The following is a 6430-nucleotide window of genomic DNA, read 5'->3' on the forward strand; positions in this document are numbered from 1 at the left end:
AGCAGCCTCAGAGAAAACATTAGAACGAGGCCACTTCAACATATGTACATACAAGGCAGCTCAGTTTAACATAAATTGTATGGGTTTGCATTTATTTCTGCATATTTAGGAAAAATGTGCCATTTCTTCACTCAGTGAAGTGATGGTTAAGCTTCAGCAGCAGTTTGCTCTCAAGGTTCTTGCTGTGAAGCTGTAACTGTTTAGCAGTGAACAGGAGTCCTGCATGACTGAGAAGTCCTTCACAAGCTTCAGATGCATGAAGAGCTGTATTGATTTTGATCAACAGCTTCTTGATGTGAGGAACGCCATGCAATAGATCCACACCTCCAGTGAATGGACATGAAAGGTACCTCTCCAGCTTCCCTGCTTCTGGCTTTCCTGACGCCATGGATCCATCATCTTAGTCGGTTAGGCTGCTGTTTGTGCTGGTCTCATTCAGCTCGGAGTCTAGGTGATGTCTGATGAAGTTGAGACCTGTGGAAAGATGTATGGTTTTTGAAAGAATTAGGTCTGGTGATTATATTGCTGTATACACTGCCAAGCTGCAGATGTTTGGCAAGAAGATTTGATCACACTGGAGATGTTTTTTACTAACTCTTGTAGAAAAACAAAATCTTGTCATTCATATCCCGCACAAACAGTTTGCAATGAATTCCAGATTAAGTTTAAAATAAGAATGCGTGCAGATGCGGAGGCCCTAGCGGACTGATCCCCAGCTGCCAAGACTGGCAATAGGGACAAGTTACTTTGAAAAAGTAATTAATTATAGTTACTAGTTACTTCTTCAAAAAAGTAACTGAGTTAGTAACTGAGTTACAAGATTATAAAAGTAATTAATTACTAGAAAAGTAACTATTGCATTACTTTAAATAAAAATGTTTAACCCGCTGGGGTCCAGGGTATAATTGGCCATTTTTAACTACTTTTGATGTTCCCTCTAAATTTCACCTTTAAAAACGATTTACTTTGCCTTGTTTGGTATCATCCTTTTCAGCACAACCTCACATTTCTGAATTTACAGTTGTGTTTTCATTTTGACATACTATATTAACACAATTGATCTAAAATCAGACAAAAAAACATAAAATCCGAGTAGAAAAAGTTATATTTTTTACTGTAACAACCACAAACATGTTTAATGAATCACATTTCATAACTTTAAATGCAAATATAAATTGTCAATTTTAAATGGTAAATGGCCTGCATTTGTACAGCGCTTTACTCAGTCCCTAAGGAGCCCAAAGCGCTTTACACTACATTCAGTCATTCACCCATTCACACACTGGCAATGGCAAGCTACGTCGTAGCCACAGTTGCCCTGACAGAGGCGAGGCTGCCGGACACTGGCGCCACCTGGTCCTCTGACCACCACCAGTAGGCAAACATGGGGTTAGTATCTTGCCCAAGGATATTTGGCATGCAGCCAGGAGGCAACCTGGGATCGAACCACCGATCTTCTGATTAGTGGCTGACCTGCTCTGCCACCTGAGCTACAGCCACCCTAAATTCATATGCACAAGTTTTGCAAACAACAACGTTATTTGCAGCCATTTACCTTTTACCTATTTTTTAAATAACCATTTCAAACCATTTACATAACAATCAGCTGTTCTGCATTCATTAAGATGCCACACAAATTATTTGAGCCACTCCAAAAATTTTGGTCCAGTATAAAGGAGAACATCACAAGCCTGATACCTGCAGGTCTGAAGGCAGCAGGTGTATCACTCCTCCTGTTTTCATTCAGAAGTTGCCTCATTGTTCTTCTGACACACAACACAAAACTATCCACAGTAGTTTCCACAGTAGTATCTACACCAGGGTTTTAATAGTTTTGCAATTTTCATTAGTTTTTATTTTTATTTAGTTTTGACTTCAGATTTTCAATTTTATATTAGTTTTAATTAGTTTTTACCAATTGTTTGCTAGTTTAGTTTAGTTTTTATTTTTTTGAAAATCATTAGTTTCAGTTTAGTTTTGATTAGTTTCAGTTATAGTTTTAGTTGTGTTTGCAATAATTAAGTGTAACAAAATCCCAGTTTCATCACATCAGTCATTCTCTTCTGCTTATCCTTGGGTATGTTGCTATTCCAGCTACCATACCCTGCACCCTGCACAGGTCGCCTGTCTGTCGCAGGGCTAACACGCAGAGACAGACAACTCACATTCCCACCTATGGGTTCTTTAAATAAATAAATAAAGGCAGATGAACAACCATTGATACCAGGCAACTATAAAATGTATATCTTGGCCCCAATGAGACTATTAACTCTTGCAGCACCGGGTGTTAAGGCAATTGACTCACACAGTTATGTAGATATCCCAGTCCTGTTGTCTCGGGATGCATCACGCTGCCTTGCCTGGTGTTAGCTTCGGTTTCTGGGGATGAGGGTTGAGTGTGCTCCCTTCTCAAGTTAAGCTAGGTTAGCCTTCTTGTGCGAGCTTTTCAAGCGCACTTTAAGGTTTGTGGGATTTTTTTCCCTTTAGAAATGTCCCTCATAATTTGTCTCTTTCCACTACACTTGCTTTATCCAAAACACAGTCATATTCAAAGTAATCCCAAATTGGACTCTGGCGCTTTCTCCCGACTTTTCCTGACATGATTCTGCGCGTGGACGGAGCAGCGACACAGACGACTCGACTAACGTGCTTGCCACCTGCTGGCATAATTAGACAGCAAGAAAAAAAAATCTGGAAACGAAACTTCTTTTTCACCCTTGACTATTGTATGACACGCACACATCAACGAAAACTAAACACATTTTTGCTATAAATTCAGTTGCCAATTCACTTGCTGTGCGGCAACAGTGCTAACCACCGTGCCACCGTGCTGCCCTAGTTTTCCTTTTTTTGTTTTTATTTTTATTTCCGTTAACGAAAATGTTTTTTCACTTCTAGTTTTCGTTATTTCGTTAGTTTTCGTTAACGATAATACACACACTAACTACACAAGACAACACATTAACTACACACTCCAAACACGCTAAATGTCACAAATTTCTCACATCTCAAAACTTGCTCTCTCTCTTTTCTGCTGTCTTTCTCTCTCTCTCTCTCTCTCTCTCTCTCTCTCTCCGTCACTCCTAAAACTTCTGACTCTTCCTAAACAACCAAATGTCATGTTGCCATATCATTTTTGATTAGTCGACACGGTGCATTTTTACACAAACACCACAGGCCTGTTTTTTGTTTTGTTTTATCATTTTTTGATCATAAGCAGAGAGTGCTTGCTAGTGCTATCCTTAGACAGTAAACGTGATGAAACTATTAACGAAAAAACACCACGTATATATTGTTTATCGTGACTCTGGTTTTACGTGGCCTATCAAGACAATTTGAAAACTGGTATATATCACCTTGTTGCTTTGTCACCTTGAAGTGGTTATGTGATTGGCTTACCGCGACTACTTTATTCTTCCCCAGTCAAACAGCAGCACTCATGCGATTGTTTTGCCCCCTTAGCTCCAGGTGTTGTGCCTAGTGATGTGTCGGTCGCGAACAAAATGGCTCTTAAGGTGTGTTCACACCGAACGCGATGGACGCGAACAAAACGCCCCAAATTTGACGTGTGCACATTCGCGTCTCAACGAGTGTCCAAGAAAAATCCATAGCGCATTTTGACGCGCGTGAACTGGAAATGTGGGAGGAATGTGGGAGGAAGTTGTGCCAGACCGGTGTCTTTGCAAGATGGCAGCTGTCGAGCTAGCGCTTGTGTCATGGTCCTGGGCCGTGTTGGCCCAGTATTCTTAGTTCTCTTGTATTTTTGTATTCAGTTCCCTGTTTAGGTTCTGTTTCCCGAGTTGCCCTGTTATGTTGTTCCCTGTGTGCTTTCCCTTTGTGACTCTCACCCCCTGTGTGCCCCTCTATGTATTCATGAGCCCTTGTCCCCTTTCGTGTTTTATTCCATGTTTTCCCCAGCCTGTTATGTCTGTGTTCTCCCCGTGCTCTCTCCTCCTGTCTGAACCTCTGTGTACTTCCTGTTTGACTCTGCCCGTCTCCCGTCAGTGTTATGTTCACCCCGCCCTGTCTCGTTAGGGTTATCTGTGTCAGCTGTGTTCCCCGTGTGTTCCCACTTTCCTCGTTAACCCTCTGTGTATTTCTGTCTGCGTCTCCCTCTGTTCGGCGTCGCGTTCTCCCTCATGCTGTGTGTGGTTCTCCCCGTGTCTTCTGGTATATGTTACAATTAGCTTTTCCCAGTGTAGTTTAGTTTTGTATTGCTTTGGTATCACTGCTTTCGTTTGTCACCTGTCAGCAATAAAGCTGCATTTTGAGTTTATCCCCTGAGTCCGTGAGTTTGCATTTTGGGTCCTCATCCTGCCTGCCACACAGTGACCATGACAGCTTGAAGAGAGAGTCTCCCTTCTCTATGTACTGTGGAGAGCAGAGCAGCGGCGTAAAAGACGTCCTCGCTGTACCTGGGTCCATCAGGTCCTCCATAGGCGTGAGCAGTTTGGTGAGTTTCACCACTTGCTCCAGGAGCTGCGCCTGGATGACGGCGGATTCCAGCGCTATCACCGATGTTCACTTGGCCAGTTTGAGGACCTGCTTTCCCGCGTTGGTCCCAGAATCGCCCGCCTAGACACCAATTACAAGCGCTCAATCCCACCTGCAGAGCGCCTGTCCATCTGCCTGAGGTTAGTAAAAGTGTTTAATATGGTAGTCCTTTATTGATACCTGTGCTAATATATGCTAAACTATCGTTTATACACTGCTAACATGGATGTGCTATGCTAACAGTGAATGCTCTTGGTGTTTACTGATAGCAAACTGTGGTACGGAGACTACTGTTTATAATATTTCTAGTGATACTCAGAAGGTCTCATCAAGTCCCGATTTAATTCAATTTATGCTGTTATCTAGGGATGGGTATCGTTTAGGTTTTATCCGATGTGCCAAATCGGTACTTTTGAAACGGTGCCGGTGCTCAAACGGTGCTCAAACCGGTGCTTAAAGAATGGAGAACACAAAATTGGTCCAAAAACCTCTCATGTTCAGCTGTTTTTTGTAAAAAGATAACAATGTTAGCCTTTTCTGCAGCTATGGGGCATATATGGTATCACTCTTGGCTGGAAGCAGTGCTTAAACAATGGAAAAAACACAAACTTTGTCCAAAACCTCATGTTTAACTGTTTTCCACTTTTTCTTTGGTCATTTTAGCCTTTTTGGCCAGGGTGAAGGGAGTATCTGCCATCAAACAAGAGGACAGCCGCATGTAGCTATGATGTTTGCTAGTTCACCTTACATGCATTAATGTAATAACGTGGTTAGCCTACTCAACGTAAATTACACTCGAACAACATGAAGCTACTCACGCAGAGAAGAACGGCTGCTGCTGCCATCATCATCCTCATCATTTCTGCTACACTGGCAGGGCTAGGGGCCAGGACTCTCCTCTTCGTGTTTTTGGGGGATGTTGCATAACAGGCAACCCACCCGCAGTAGATGCGCTCGGTGTGAGGTCTCGCAGCAAGCTATCAAATACGGCGCATTTCTGGGCTTTTAAAAAAAACGCTATGCGTCGCCAGGTGTTTCATCGGATTTGAGGAGTTACCTCCTTTGACAGTATCACAGTATCAGCTTAAAGCACTTGTTGCAGGCTGCTGAGTTTGCATATTTTGCTGTGAAGTACAGCCAGACTTTTGACCGCTTCGCCTTGGACATTTTTAATCTGTAGCTCTGCTCTAAAAGAACGTATGTACCTGGGCCCGCCTACTATCCTCGGAAACGTAAAACGATTGGCTAGAAGTGTATCACAGCTCAAGAAAAAAAAGCACCGAAATAAAGCACCGAAATGTGCGCTGCTTTTCGGTTTGGTTACTACCGTTTATGTCAGAACCGACACCGGTACCCATCCCTACTGTTATCAGTGTTTGCAATGATAGCATGGCTGTGGTGTCACATCAATGTATGCGCTCGGTGCTTGCTGATATCAAACTGTAGCATTAGGACCACTGAGTTAACCTTTGTAGTGATACTCACTCCTTTTTATTTAGACCTGGTTTAATTCTGGTATAGTTGAATATTTGTATATAATCCCTGCAGCTGTCAGACTCTATAGCAGGGGTCACCAGCCTTTATTAAAACAGAGTTAGATAAAACTGAACAGTTTGGTTCATCTTTAGTTACATGGTTCTATCTTGATAAGCTATGTCTTATCACAGATTAATTTTTCAAAAAGATTAATGATTTAAGCAAGGAAAGGGCTACATGTCAACATACAACTCTTTATTTCTATTAATGTCTTACTTCATTCCTACCTGATTGACATGTTTAGGAATTATGAGTGATTGGCACACTGTAGTTGTAAAAGTTGCTACCAATCAAATTATGATATGTTAAAGTTAAAACAAAACACAACTGTTTTAGATATTGTCCAGGTTCCTTGTCACCGGGGACTCCTTCAGGACCATCGCGTTCAGTTTCAGAGTCA

Source organism: Aulonocara stuartgranti (genome assembly GCF_965226115.1).
Source record: "Aulonocara stuartgranti genome assembly, chromosome: 10".
NCBI lineage: Eukaryota > Metazoa > Chordata > Actinopteri > Cichliformes > Cichlidae > Aulonocara > Aulonocara stuartgranti.